Source organism: Triticum aestivum, chromosome 2A (assembly GCF_018294505.1).
Source record: "Triticum aestivum cultivar Chinese Spring chromosome 2A, IWGSC CS RefSeq v2.1, whole genome shotgun sequence".
NCBI lineage: Eukaryota > Viridiplantae > Streptophyta > Magnoliopsida > Poales > Poaceae > Triticum > Triticum aestivum.
Window position 1 is genome coordinate 26,738,724 of NC_057797.1, and position 15,155 is coordinate 26,753,878.

The 15,155-nt window shown below is 49.0% G+C and overlaps 1 pseudogene; it reads right to left on the reverse strand.

The window, feature by feature from the left end:
• Positions 1 to 10,879: 10,879 nt before the first annotated feature.
• Positions 10,880 to 14,954, reverse strand: LOC123184433 (uncharacterized; annotated as a pseudogene).
• Positions 14,955 to 15,155: the final 201 nt, after the last annotated feature.

A 15,155-nucleotide genomic window follows, 5' to 3' on the forward strand; every position in this document is an offset into this window, starting at 1 on the left:
GTCAAAGCATCGCTGGTGACGCAAATACTGGACCGAAAGCCCTCGAAAGTCGAGGTGGGTAGACCCTTCGTCATAACATCGGCGAACTGCTGATCGGTGGGCACATGCAAAACTCGAACACGACCATGTGTGACATGCTCCCGAACGAAGTCAATGTCGAGCTCAATATGCTTCGTCCGGCGATGATGTACAGGGTTGGCAGCGAGGTAGAACGCGGAGACATTGTCACAGTAGACAAGCGTGGCCTGAAGAAGCTGTCATAGCCAAGAGCACGCCACGACGGCATTGGCCACTGCCCTGTACTCGGCCTTGGTACTTGACCGTGAGACCGTGGGTTGTCGTTTAGACGACCACGAAACCATAGAGGGTCTGAGGTAGACGTAGTAGCCGGAAGTGGAGCGCCAAGTGTCGGGACACCCAGCCAGTCGGCGTCAGAGTAGGCGACGAGGCTGGTGTCGGGTGATGCCGTCAGGGTGACACCCATAGCCGTGGTGCCACGTATATGCCGGAGAATATGTTTCACCAGAGGCCAATGAGTGTCACGAGGGGCATGCATGTGGAGACACACCTGCTGGACAGCATACTTGATATCCGGATGCTTCAGTGTGAGGTACTGAAGAGCACTGACGATGGAGCGGTAAAAGGGAGCTTCGGACGCCGGAGAGCCCTCGACGGCGGACACCTTAGCCTTAGTGTCAACAGGTGTGGAAGCAAGCTTGCAGTTAAGTATGTCAGATCACTCCAGAAGCTCGTAGGCATACTTCTGCTGATGCAGGAAGAAGCCAGTGGCACGGCGGATAACCTCGATGCCGAGGAAGTAGTGGAGAGCCCCCAAGTCCTTGAGAGCGAACTTGGTGCCGAGGCGAGCTGTGATCTGCTGAAGTAGCGCTGGCAAGGACGCAATCAGGATGATGCCGTCGATGTACAAGAAAAGGTAAGCGGTGGCGGCGCCCTAGTGAAAAACAAACAGGGAGGCATCGGACTGTGTGGACCGAAACCCCTACTATCGAAGGAAGGCCGCGATCCACTGGTACCAGGCCTGAGGCACCTGCTTCAACCCGTAAAGAGAATGAGAGAGCAAGCACACGTGGTCCGGATAGTCAGTGTCGACGAAACCAGTGGGCTACTTACAAAACACCTGCTCGTCGAGATGGCCATGCAAGAAAGCATTGGACACGTTGAGTTGGTGAACTGGCCAGGCGCTAGAGACATCAAGCTGGAGAACAGCGCGAATTGTGCCCGGTTTGACAACCGGGGCGAAGGTGACCGTGAAGTCCACGTTGGCGCGCTGGCGGAAACCGCGCACCACCCATCGCGCCTTGTAGCACACAAGATAACCATCAGGACGAGTCTTGTGGCGGAAAATCCACTTGCCAATGATAACATTGGCACAGGGAGGCCGCGGGACAAGCTCCCACGTACTGTTGCGCTACAGGGCATCGAACTCTTCACGCATCGCAGCAAGCCAGTTCAGATCCCAAAGGGTTGCGCGGGCGGAGGTGGGGAGCGGAGACGGGGCCGTGGTAGACGCGGCACACGCGTACTCGTTTGAGGTATTACGCATGCTAGGATGAAACGTCCCAGTCCGAGCTCGAGTAACCACACCGGTGAGAGGTGCGACTGCAGTCGGCAGAGATGAGAGGGGGACCGGCGAGTAGGAGGTCAAGCCGGTCTCTGAGGACTTGGAGGGGCCACCCGCAGCGGCGCCAGAGGCCGCGGCGACGGGGGCGGCCGAAGGGCCCGTGGCGGCGGGGGCACCCTAGTTGGCCTCGGGGGCGGGGACGCCCGAGGGGGCGCCAAAGGCTGCGGCTGCGGGGGCGCCCGAGGGGGCAGCCACACCCGAAGCGCCGCAGGAGGGGGCGGCCGGTGCCGGAAGCGTGGGCAGGGCCGGGCGCAGTGCTTGGCGCGGCATGGTGGCAGCTCACCGTAGGTGGTGGCAGGGGCGAGCCGCACTGTGGGAGACGCCGAGGAGGATTGTACCTGCTGAAATGGGAACACCGGCTCATCAAAGTACATGTGTCGCGAAGTAAATACGTAGTGGGACATTGGATCATAGCACCAATAACCTTTGGTGTTGGGAGGATAACCGAGAAAGATGCAAGGAACTGACCGGGGAGTGAGTTTGTGAGGGGTGGTGGGCGCGGTGCTAGGATAACGGAGACACCCGAAAATGCGAAGACCATCATAAGATGGAGCCGCACCGAAGAGGAGCTCATGAGGAGTATAGTTCCAGTGAGGACGACACGGGCGGATGTTTGTGAGAAGGTTGGCGGTTGCAAGACCGTCTGGCCAGAACTGAGGAGGCATGTTGGAGTGGAAAAGCAACGTGCGGACATGGTCATTAATAGTGCGGATGACATGCTCGGCGCGACCATTCTGCTGTGACGTGTAGGGGCAAGTGAGCTGAAAAATGGTGTCGTGAGTCGCAAGGAGATTGCGGATGGCAATATTGTCAAACTCTTCTCCGTTTTCAGTTTGCAAGGCAAGAATAGGACGACCAAACTGTGTGGTGATATATGAGTAAAAAGCAGTGAGTGTAGCAAGAGCATCGGACTTGCGACGGAGAGGAAATGTCCACACATAATGGGGAAAAACATCCAATATCACCAAATAGTATAGATAACCCATGTTGTTTGCAACCGGGACGTCCAAACATCACTATGCAATAACTGAAATGGAAAAGTGGAAATGTTTGTAGACTCGTTAAAGGGAAGACTAACGTGCTTGCCTAGATGGCATGCCTCACAGGTGTGGTCGTCAACCTTATTACATGAGAATGAAAAACTCTGCAGAATCTCACGCAAACTTGTGGAGTTGGGATGACCGAGGCAGGCGTGACAAAGATCGACACTAGTGGTGAGGGCGGCTGGACGGGTGGTCGTGGCGGCGGAAGGATGCACTGGGTAGAGCTCGTCCGGACTGTCACGTTGGTGGAGTACCATCCGTGTATAGGCGTCCTTCACAGAAAAGCCAACATCGTCAAATTCAACAGTAATAGGGTTCTCACGAGCAAGGCGACGAACAGAGAGAAGGTTGGTTACTAAGTCAGGAGAGGCGAGAACAATAGACATGTTAATAGGAGTAGAGGTGGAAGGAAACGACATATGACCGACATGTGTAATGGGTAGAGAGGAATCGTTACCAACGGTGATGCGAGTGGGAGTATGAATGAGAGTGGAAGACGTGAGGTTACCGGGATGAGAAGTCATGTGAGCAGTGGCGCCCGAGTCCATGTATCAGTCACCACTGCCACCATAGTTACTCGGTGACGGAGCCGAATGCAGGGCGGCGAGGAGGGCTGGATCCCACGGCGGTGGGACCTGGGGCGGGTAGAACCCGCCATAGGCAGGCACGGGGGCGGCACAGTAAGCTGGCGCGGAGGCGGCGCCATAGCCTCCCGTGGCCGACGATGCCGGGTAGGGTGCGGTGCTGGGAGTGGCGAAGTTCGCCTGGTGGCTCGCCGGACGGGGCCCAAGGATGCCTGGGGCAGGAGCCCAAGGGACCGGCATCGAGTATGCATGAACGACACCGTCTACAGATTGGTGTCATAAGTCCACGGTGGGGTGGCCAGCTGCTACTGACGAGGGGCCCCATGTGCGCAAGTTGTTGCTGATTTTGGCCGCCCCCGCGACGGTTGCCGCGCCGCCCGCCACCCCACGGCTGCTACTGGGGGCAGCGGGAGGAACGGGGGCGCGGGCAGGAGGGGGGAAAATCCCGGGGCGGCGGCTGTTGCCGCGGAGCGGACGGGGCGGCTTGCGGCGGGGCGCCGCGGGGGGTGCCGGCGGCGAGGGCATGGTGCTGCACACGCTTCTTGACCCCCTTCATCCGGCGCTCCTCCAACCACAAGTATGCCACAAACTTGGGGAAGGAGGACTCCAGCATCAAGGTGAGGTTGGAGACGGCGTTGCCGAAGTCCTCGTTGAGACCGGTGGTGAGCATGCTGAGGAGGAGGTCGTCATCAACCTTGGCGCCGATGTCGCGGAGTTCATCCGCCAACGTCTTCAAGCGGCGGCAGTAGTCATCGATGGACTGTTCATCCTAATGACAGTCAAAAAATTCCTACTGCAAAAAAACGCGACACTGAAGCTTGTTGTTGTTGAAGAGTCCGCTGAGCTTGACCCACACGGCGTGGGCGTCATCACCATCGCTCACGACCGTGTGAAACAGGTCCTTGGAGATGGTGGTGAAGAACCACCTGATGAGCGTAGCGTCGATCGCGGTCCACTCGGAGTCGCCCACCAAAGCGTGGGAGTCGACGGTGCCGTCAACATGATCCACGAGATTGTTCTCGCGGAAGAGGAGCGAAAAGTACGTCTTCCACGCGAAGTACATGGAGTCAGTGGCATCGAGGACAAACGGGGCGCGTTCATGGATGTTGATGTCGCGAATGTCGGCAGGGTCCGGCTCGGCGAAAGGGTTGGAGTAGGTGAAGGCATTAGAAGACATGGCGGCGCGGTGAGGAGGAGGAGCGGCGGTGGCTAGAGGAGTAGTGACGGCTAGGGTTGGGAAGGGTTGGCGGCGGTGCGGCAGAAGAGGTGGCGCGGTGGCTGATTGAGGGACGGCGCGGCTGCGGGGAGAGGGTGCGGCGGCACGGCGGGAGGGGGTAGCGGCGGCGGCAGCGGAGGCGGCAGATGGCGGCGGCCGCGGCCCGGGGCGGTTGCGGCTAGAGGCTAGGGTTAGGTGGAAGCGGTTTGGGAGAGCATGGGGATCGGCCTGGATGCGGGTCGAGATGAGAAGGGAAGATGCGGAGAGGTGATGGGCGGGAGGAGCACAAGAGGAATGTTCTATATGGATGCATAAGGCAGAAGGCCAAAGAGGCTATGTCCGAAGGAGGGAGCCAGGCAAGAATATTGCAAATTTTGCAGCCAAGTATTTATCGAACCAAGAAAAAAAATCAATTAGAGAGATCTTCACAAGTTTCTTAGCCTAAACTGAATGTTTTCAGTGCCTTGTTAAATCAATCTTTATAATAAAATCAAGCAGCAGCTGACTACTTGCTGTAAAATCGGGTTACTTTTGTTGTAAAATCGAGCATTAATCTAGTTGTTGGAGATAGGAAGGAGCAAAATAAGATCATCTGATTCAGTCTAGTCCTGCTAGCAAAGCATATATGCACACAACTAAAGGATTCATATGCAAAGTAATGGATCCTTAAGGCCAAAATAAAATTACACATCACATCGGTCCGCTTCTTCTTTGCCATAGGTAACAATATATTTATGAGAAACAATGCAATGTAAAATCATAGATCAAAGAAATTTTCTAATCGAACGATAAAATATGTAAGAACTGCTATAATCCAATTAGATTGACAAGCTCAATGAGATATGCAGGCAAAATGTCTAAAATGACATGGTACCTCCTGGTGTTTTAAGCCATATTGATCAAAGATATTTTGCGATGAAGTTCAAAGGCATATATCTGATCATAACAATGTATGCCTAAAGACAATTGGAATGTTTTGTTGATAATTGATCTACATGACAATCAGGACACCAGGATGCACAAAAGGCAGCTGAAACATGTTGCCTCTGCACTCAAAATGTTGCAAGCAGCATATACTGTGGGACACTGATGATACAGGTTACACAGCAAGCAAACTATCGTCAGTGCATAGTATTTCTGATTTTCCCACCAAACATTGGACCACGAATTTAACACAAAGTCTGAAATATAGGAGTAATACCTGTTAGAATTAGTTGTTGTATAGAGATAGAACTCTTTTTAAATTGTAAACCTATTCTATCTCTTCTTTTGTTTCAACCTCTCCCGATCTTTCTTCTGTAACCGATCGATCTTGTATCGATCTAAACCTTGTAAGCCACGGCATGTATCCTATATAATGTAATGCGGCCCAAGCAAAGGGTTCTACGCTTCCCACAATAATTTACATGGTAACAGAGCCTCTTCCTCAACAAGAACACATCTAGCTACCTTCCTCCATCGAGAGTATGTCTACCACCTCCGCCACCATGATGCCCAGCACCATGGGTGCACTTTCCACCACCTCCTCCTCCACCTTCGCCTCCTCTTCCACCACCACCACCTCATCACTTGGACCACCACTGCAGGAGAAGCTGACGAGGGGGAACTTTCTTCCCTGGAAGGCCGTCGTGCTACCGCAGATCAAAGGAGCACAGATGGAGCATCACCACGAGAAGATCCCGGCACCGCCGCCCACCCTCACCATCACCAAGGATGGCAAAACAGAGCAAGTCGCCAACTTTGCAAGGACCCTCTGGTATGCACAACAGCAGCATCTTCAGGGATTTTTTATGGGCTCTCTTTCCTGCGATATCCTTGCACAGGTCGCCACGTTACAGACGTCGGCCAAAGTTTGGCGTGCAATTCACGCCATGTTTGCTGCTTAGAGTCAAGCTCAAGCTATCAAGACCCGCATCGAGCTGACCGATCTTCAGAAAGGTAATATGACCATGACCGAGTACCTTGGCAAAATTAAAAGTCTCACAGATGAAGTTGCCTGTACTGCCGCTGCGCTCTCCGATCCGGAGATCGTCTCCAAAATTCAAGCCTGGCTAGATATGGAGTACAACTCTATCGTCTCGGTGCTCACTGCTCGGGTGGAACCAATCACGGTTTAGGAGCTCTACAGCCAGTTCCTAAGTTTTGATGCCCGCCTCAGCCTTCTTCACCGCACCAACCTCCACCAATCTTCTGCCAACATTGTATCTCGTGGTCGCGGCCGTGGGCACGGTCACCAGGGGCAGTCTCGCACCGCTGGGCGCGGGCGTGGCAACTTCCAGGGAGATGGCGGCTACAACAGCTCTGGCGGCGACGGCTACAACACTTCCAGCAACTACACCAACAAACCCTCAAGCGGCGGCTTCAACAACAACTCTGGCCGTCGCCCGTCCTCCTCCCGGGGGCGACCTCGGTGTCAACTCTGCAAAAAGGCAGGCCATGAAGTCATGGATTGCTAGCACCAGTATGATGAAGATATTGTCCCCGACTGCCGTCTTGTTGCTACAGCTATGCGCGAGCAAGGGGCGATGGTGTGTGGTACGTTGACTCTGGTGCAACCGACCACGTTACTGGTGAACTAGAGCAACCCGCTCTCCGGGAGAAATACCTTGGCAATTATCAGATTCATACTGCAAGTGGTGGAGGTATGGATATTCGACACATCGGTCAAGCTTTTATTAATTCCCCTACCCTTAAACGTGATCTTGTCTTAAACAATGTTGTCCATGTTCCACAAGCAGATAAAAACCTTGCATCTATGTCTCGTCTAAGCACCGATAATAATGTTTTCTTTGAAACTCACCCTTGTTACTTTTTTTATAAAGGACCGGGCAACGAGGGAACTTCTTCATCACGGTAGATTCATTGGAGGGCTCTACCCCATCTCATTCGAAGTTTTCAACCACAAGCGTCGCCGTGCTTATTCTGTCATCAAGCCCTCTTTGGCACGGTGGCATCAAAGATTAGGACACCTATCATCAATCATAGTCAAGCAAGTAGTTAATAAAGACAATTTGCCATTGTCACATAGTCAATCCAGTGAGTCTATTTGTGAAGCATGTCAGTGTGCTAAGAGTCATCAACTCCCTTGTCCTAGGTCAAACAACGTGTCTCATGCTCCTTTAGAGCTTATTTTCTGTGATGTATGGGGTCATGCTAGAGATTCCTTTGGAAGAAAAAATATTATGTCAGTTTCATTGATGATTATAGCAAGTTTACTTGGATTTACTTGTTAAAACACAAATCTAAAGTTTTTCTGTGTTTCAAGAATTCCAAAAACTTGTTGAAAGACATTTTAACAGGAAAATTCTAGCAGTCCAGAGTGACTGGGGAGGGGAGTATGAGAAGCTCAACTCTTTCTTCTTTAGCATAGGCATTGAACATCATGTCTCTTGTCCTCATGCTCACTAGCAAAACGGCTCTACCGAGAGAAAACATCGCCACATTGTTGAAGTTGGCCTTTCCCTACTTGCACATGCCTCCATGCCTCTCAAATATTGGAATGAAGCATTCATTGCAACAACTTATCTTATCAATCGCCTTCCTAGTAAGGTCATTGGAAATTCTACTCCATTAGAGCGATTATATAATCAAACGCATGATTACAATTCTCTTAAAAAATTGGGTGTGCTTGCTACCCAAATTTACGTCCACATAATCGCCACAAGCTCGAGTTTCGATCTACCGAATGTGTTTTTCATGGCTATAGTAATCTTCACAAAGGGTACAAATGCTTAGAGATTGCAACTGGCCGTATCTATATCTCTCAAGACGTTGTCTTTGATGAAACTCTTTTTCCGTTTGCCAAACTTCACCCAAATGCGGGAGCTCTCCTCCGTGCTGAAATAGCACTTCTTCCAGATCACAGGGGTGAATTATATCAAGCTGATCCTGTGAAGAATTCCATAGAAAATTTGGATTCTAGAGATATTTGCGCAGATTCAGTTCATGATTTTATGTGTGCAGAAAAAGACAGAAGAGGCGCCGGATCCCATATAGATTCAGGTGGCAGCGGTGTTCGATCCGAGGCAGATCCCCGCGCCAGCTCGGCTGTCTCCATCGACGCGCGACCCGAGGACGATCACGGTCGCCCGCAAGCAGCCAATCGCGCTCGGGTGGCCGACCGGCCCGACCGTGTGGAGCCCACCGGTTCAGAGGCGCTGGTGGCCGTCAGCCCTCGCGCAGCGGGGCCCGCCACTGAGCCCATCTCTCCAGGCGCGGACGGGGGCAAATCACCGCGCGCCACCAGCCCATGGGCTGACCCAGGAGCCTACAGCGGGACGCCTGGCGCGTCTGGGTCGCCATCCTCCTTAGATCGAGAGCTGGATCGGGAACCTGCAGCTGTCTCAGCTGCAACTGATCCTGCAGGATCTTCTGTGGTGCAACCAACAGCTACTGCTACATCGGGATCTTCTGTGCAAACCTCGCCAGTAGCTCCTCGTCGTCATACTCGATCTTAGTCAGGTATTATCAAGGCAAAGGAATATACCAATGGCACTGTAAGGTACGACAGGGTCAAACGAGCTTTTCTTAGTAGTTGTGGTGAACCAACTCATTTGCACGATGCTCTTAATCATAAAGAGTGGAAGGAGGCTATGGATAGCTAATACAATGCACTCATGAAAAACAAAACTTGGCATTTAGTACCACCAAGGAAGGGAAATAATGTTATAGATTGTAAATGGGTATACAAGATCAAGAGAAAATATGATGGAAGTATAGACAGGTACAAGGCTAGATTAGTTGCTAAATGGATTAAACAAAGATTTGGTATTGATTATGAAGATACCTTTAGCCCTGTTGTTAAGGAAGCTACTATTCGGCTTGTGTTGTCTATTGCTATTTCCAGAGGTTGGAGTCTAAGACAGCTAGATGTTGAGAACGCGTTTCTTCATGGTGTTCTTGAGGAAGAAGTGTTCATGCGACAACTACCGGGATATGAGAACCAAAGCACACCACATTATGTCTTTAAGTTGGATAAAGCTTTATACGGTTTGAAACAGTCTCCTAGAGCTTAGTACTCAAGATTAAGCATGCAGTTACAACAACTTGGGTTTATACCATCTAAAGCAGATACCTCTTTGTTCTTTTACAATAAAGGCAATATCACCATATTTGTGCTTGTTTATGTTGATGATATAATTGTTGCTAGTTCAAGCTCAGATGCCACTACTTGTCTGCTTAAGGATCTGAAACTGGAGTTTGCTCTTAAGGATCTAGGTGATCTTCACTACTTCCTTGGTATAGAGGTTAAACAGGTAAAGGATGGCATACTTCTCACACATGACAAATATACAACTGATATTCCCAAGAGAGTGGGATTGGAACATTGTAAACCTGTGAGTACACCAATCTCAACCTCAGAAAAACTTACAGTTGAAAGTGGAGAAGTACTTGGACCAGAGGATGCAACAAATTACAGGAGTGTTGTAGGTGCTTTACAATATTTGACTCTTACACGTCCTGATATTTCTTATTCTGTGAACAAAGTATGTCAATATTTACATGCACCTAGAACTGCTCATTGGACTGCAGTCAAGAGAATTTTGAGGTATCTTAAGTTTTCAGAGGGACTTGGGCTTCATATTACCAGGTCTTCATCCATGCTTGTTACTGCATATTCTGATGCAGACTGGGCAGGTTGTGCTGATGACAGAAGGTCCACGAGTGGTTTTGCTGTGTTTCTGGGAACAAACCTTGTATCATGGAGTGCAAGAAAATAGGCTACAGTTTCAAGGTCAAGTACTGAGGTGGAGTACAAAGCATTGGCAAATGCAACAGCTGAAGTAATGTGGATACAAACTTTACTTTATGAGCTTGGGATTAAGGCTCCACAAGCTGCTAGGTTATGATGTGATAACATTGGTGCCACCTACCTCTCAGCTAATCCTGTTTTCCATGCATGTACCAAACACATTGAAGTTAATTTTCACTTTGTCAGAAAAAGGGTAGCTTGAAAGCTAATTGACATTCGGTTCATACCTACGAGAGACCAACTTGCTGATGGCTTCACAAAACCACTCACCATGAGAAGGTTAGATGAGTTCAAATACAATCTCAACCTTGGCAAAGCTTCATGAGGTTTAGATTGAGGGGGGTGTTAGAATTAGTTGTTGTATAGAGATAGAACTCTGTTTAAATTGTAAACATATCATATCTCTTCTTCTGTTTCAACCTCTCCCTATCTTTCTTCTGTAACCGATCGATCTAGTATCGATCTAAACCTTGTAAGCCACAGCATGTATTCTATATAATGTAATGCGGCCCGAGCAAAGGGTTCTACGCTTCCCATAATAATTTACAATACCACCAAAGTCAGGATACAGGTAGCAGAAGAAGCAAATACCGGACATGCTTCACAGTTGACATCCGAAAAACTTCCATTGCTCCACGAATATTAAGCTTTGTGGCGAATCTGCACCACTGAGAAAGGGTCCTCAACAGAGTAATCGGTACATGTCTTGAAGCTCCAGGGCATGCCTCCTTCAGGACCTGTGCCCCCGAGAAGCACCATTTCGCAGGAACTACTGGCCATCTTGTTAGAAGCTTGTTGTGCTTTATGAGTCGCCTCATCCATTGAGAATGACATGAAGCTTGGATTAGCCATGGAGACGGACACGGTCCTCAGCACCCTCGCGCTCCGGAAGAAGAACTTGAGGAAGACAACCTCCCCGAGCTCCCCTCGGAATTCTTTGTAAGAGAACACCTTGATGCACGACTTGACATTTTCAGTGGGCTTGACCAGCTTCCAAAAGTTGAGATTCATCCTGGCACTACCAGCTGCATAATCACAATTTTCAGACTACAGGAGAAAAAAGCAATTAAATCACTCAACAGTTCACCTATTAGGAATCATGTTGAGTATATAATGAAAATTAATAGTTTGCGGTGCCTCATATTAACTGGGAAAGCATTTGAGGAAGGTGGCGGATATTGTGCTCAAGGAAGCCCCAGCCTATGTCGTGACTCGTGAAACACATATTGTACATTATACTACGAGGCATACCTAGATGCTACCCCCTATGGCGTAACAAACAGTAGCTTGATTTCACTGATATGTCGGAGATATGACATGCCAATATTTCCATGTGTAGAGCTAAACAAAGTACCAAGTAGCCTATTAGTACAGAAAAACATCAACTAAGGTTGCCTCATTATTACAGTTCATGCATAACAAATTAAGAACTGAAGCTACAGATTCGAGCTGCAGTGTAGCTCTCCTAACACATGCACACTTTTACAAATATATTCTTCAAGAAGAATTTTCAGATATAAGTCATTACACCTTCTTTGTAATTAGTTAATCAGACATAAATGCCTGATACGGTGCAGCATAGAAGTAAAGCATCAATATATATGGCATGCTACACAGGCCCCTCCAGCAAATTGTAGACAGAAATTTGCAATCCCAGAATTCATAACAAATATCATAACTAACTGAAATTAACATGCAATGCAACCCGCAGAATTATGATTTTGTACTTTAGTCTCTATGTAGTATGTGTAGAGAAGACCTGATGGCTAAGAATAAATAGAAGCTTGACAAAAACCTTGTAATTAGTTAATCAGACATAACTCATGACATGATATGTTCACTAGTAGAAAAAGGGTCAAACGTGAAGCACATTAGTGCCGGTTTGTAAAAAAACCAGCACTAATGTGACCATTAGTGCCGGTTCGAATGGCTATGCATTAGTGCCAGTTCGTAATGAACCTAATGAACCTTTAGTACCGGTTCGTGCCACGAACCGGTACTAAAGGGGTGGTGGCAGGCTGGCGTCAGGCCAGGGCCCCACGAGCCCCTTTAGTGACGGTTTGTGACACAAACCGGTACTAAAGGTCTAACAAATAGTACCGGTTTGTGTCACCAACCGGCACTAAAGAGTCTTACCCTATAGTCCTGGTTGAAGACACAAACCGGCACTATAGGGTAATTTTCAAACTCTACCCCCCCCCCCCCGGTATCGCCATTTCAGTTTGAAAAAAATCAAAAGAAAATGATAAAAACTTCAAAAAATAAAATCCTTCGAGAGGTAGTTATATTACTACATCTACTAGTTAGGAAAATTTGAAAACTTAAATTTGGACATATTTTGCAAAAAGTGTAGGGAAAATGTAAAACGGCTATAACTTTTGCATACGACGTCGGAAAAAAACGTATAATATATCAAAAAATTCAGCACAAAAATCCGCATCCGATGGAGACCACCTACGGCATGTTTGCAATTTTTTAGAATCCTCAAATTCCAAAAGGAAAAAAAAGATATGGTCAAATTTCAGTTTTTTTAAAAAAAATGGTTAAATCTGGTCAAACTACTTATTCAAGAAGTATTAATATTACTACATAATTACTCAAGAATATTAGTGTTACTAAATAATTATTTCAATTTTTTGAATTTTGGTCAAATCTGGTCAAACTATGGTCAAACTATGGTCAAACTTATTCAAGAAATATTAGTGTTACTAAATAATTACTGTTTTTTAGAATAATAGTTTCAAACTCAAACAGTGAAATGTGTGACTTAATGCTCAACCTAAACTCCTGAGGGTTAATAGGATTGACATCTTACTATTGTCAAGAAAAAAACAAGTGCAGACTTGGAAATGAAGGAGAATAGAACCCGAAAGTTAAGCGTGCTCGGGCTGGAGTAGTGAGAGGGATGGGTGACCGGTCGGGATGTTAGATGATTTGGAATGAGTGATCCACACTTGAGCAGTTAAGAAAGGTGATTAGAGACTAAATCACCAAATAATTCAGAAAAATTAAAAATTGAAAAAAAAAATCAAAAAAATTTCCAAAATTTTCAATTAAAAATACTAAAGGTCCCCCCAACCAGTTTTAAAGCTCTGTTTGCTACTAGTGGTTCTAGTAGCAAAGAACTAACATGGCATTGTGGTAATATCACACAGATCACCTGCAAACTGTAGTCTGGCACTGCATGTCAGTTGCAAAATTCACAGCTGAAATCGCTATGTAGTATGTGACGTGGTTTAGAGTAATATGATAAACCACATGGACCTCCAAAAAACTGTAGGTGGCAATGTGTTTGGTTTATCATGTGTAAATTCTGAAGTCAGAAACGGGCCCACATGCCACTTACAACACCAAAAGCACAAATATTGCCAAGTTGTATGATATGTGACCATGGTGAGAGACGCTATAACAAGAGGTAAATAAGCAAAGCAATCGACATTGGGAGAACTGCATAATAGTACATTATCTGCAATTAATCAATCAAAAGCTGAAAACACATGATCTGCTGCCGCAAACATTCTACACATAAGACATACTGGAAACCGGTACGAATGTAAGCAAAACATGAAATGAAAAAAACTACCATAATGTGCAGTGCCTCCAAATTGGGAAATCAGCCGAGGAAGGAGATAACCATCTTGGAATCGGTGTGGCTTCTGAAACGCACATTCAGACTCAGGAACTTGACGCTGGTGGCCATGGCGCTTGGCTCGCATTTATCCCGGCCTGGAATGAACCCCATTGAACAAAAAAATTACACATTTAGTATTGTACCTCCAACAATTGGATGATGTTTTGCTAACTGAACAAACTGTTAGACCGCGGACAGGAGATGTACACACCATGACGATGTTGTCTCGCATCTCCAGGAACCAGGATGGTGTTTCCTGGCTGCAAGATTCCTCGTGCAGCTTGGGAGCATCGCCAATCCTGACCTTGGTGCACAAGCCGCCGGTGTTGCCTCGGGACCCCTCCAGGATGAGCCGCTCGAGGCGAGGAGCCTTCACCACGGCGATGTCCTCCAGAACAGAGCTGCAAATTTGGATGCACCGGAGGCTCTGGCTGACGAAGCGAAGGCGCAGCCCCTTGTTGCATCCATGGATGTTGAGGCCTGAGGGTCTCCAAGATGGGGCTCTCGGCGACGACAAAGTCGATGTCCCCGTCCTCCATGACTACGCTGCAGATGCCAAGCTCACGGAGGTGGTGGAAGGAGGTGCGGGGTAGTAACCTTGCCACGTCCTGGAACTTCCAGAGGCCGATGTAGAGGCAGCCGATGCTGGCGATGCCAAAGAGCACGGCCCGGAGGGGCACGTCGAGCGGCCACGGGCGGTTGGCGAGGGCGAGCTCCTGGACGCCCTTGGTGGCCAGGAGCTGGAGCCAGCGCGCGAGCTGGGCCTGATAGGCGCTCATGTGGCTGCTGGTGAGACGGGCATAGGGGATGGGTCCCGTGTGCGCTTCGAGGACGGTGGAGATGGCGGTGACGATGGCCGCCGAGTCGGCGGCGTGGGGGAAAAGCTGAACCTTGGGGCGGAGGTGGGCGTCGTTCAAGATGATGTCCGTCGGAGGCGGGCAGGTCGGGGATGAGCTCGGTGCTGATGTTGCTGAGTAGCTCCTCCGTGGATCGGTCCACCTCACGCGGGTCACGGCCCCTGCTCCGCAGATCGGCCTCCGTCGCGTTGTCCACGTTGGTGAACGGCGGCTGCCGGGGACCAGCCATGGTCGGCGGCGAGGGTTTGGGTATTTGGGGGTGGCGAGTGAAGCGGAGAGTGGAGTGGGTCTGTGACCGAAGAGGCGGATGATGGGGGTGGGCCCTATTTAGGGCTTCATGTTTAGTTGGGCCGAACTCCGGCACAGGATGTCTGTGGGCCTACACTAAAAAAACATACACGAATTCGTATACAAGGTCTATTTAAAATAC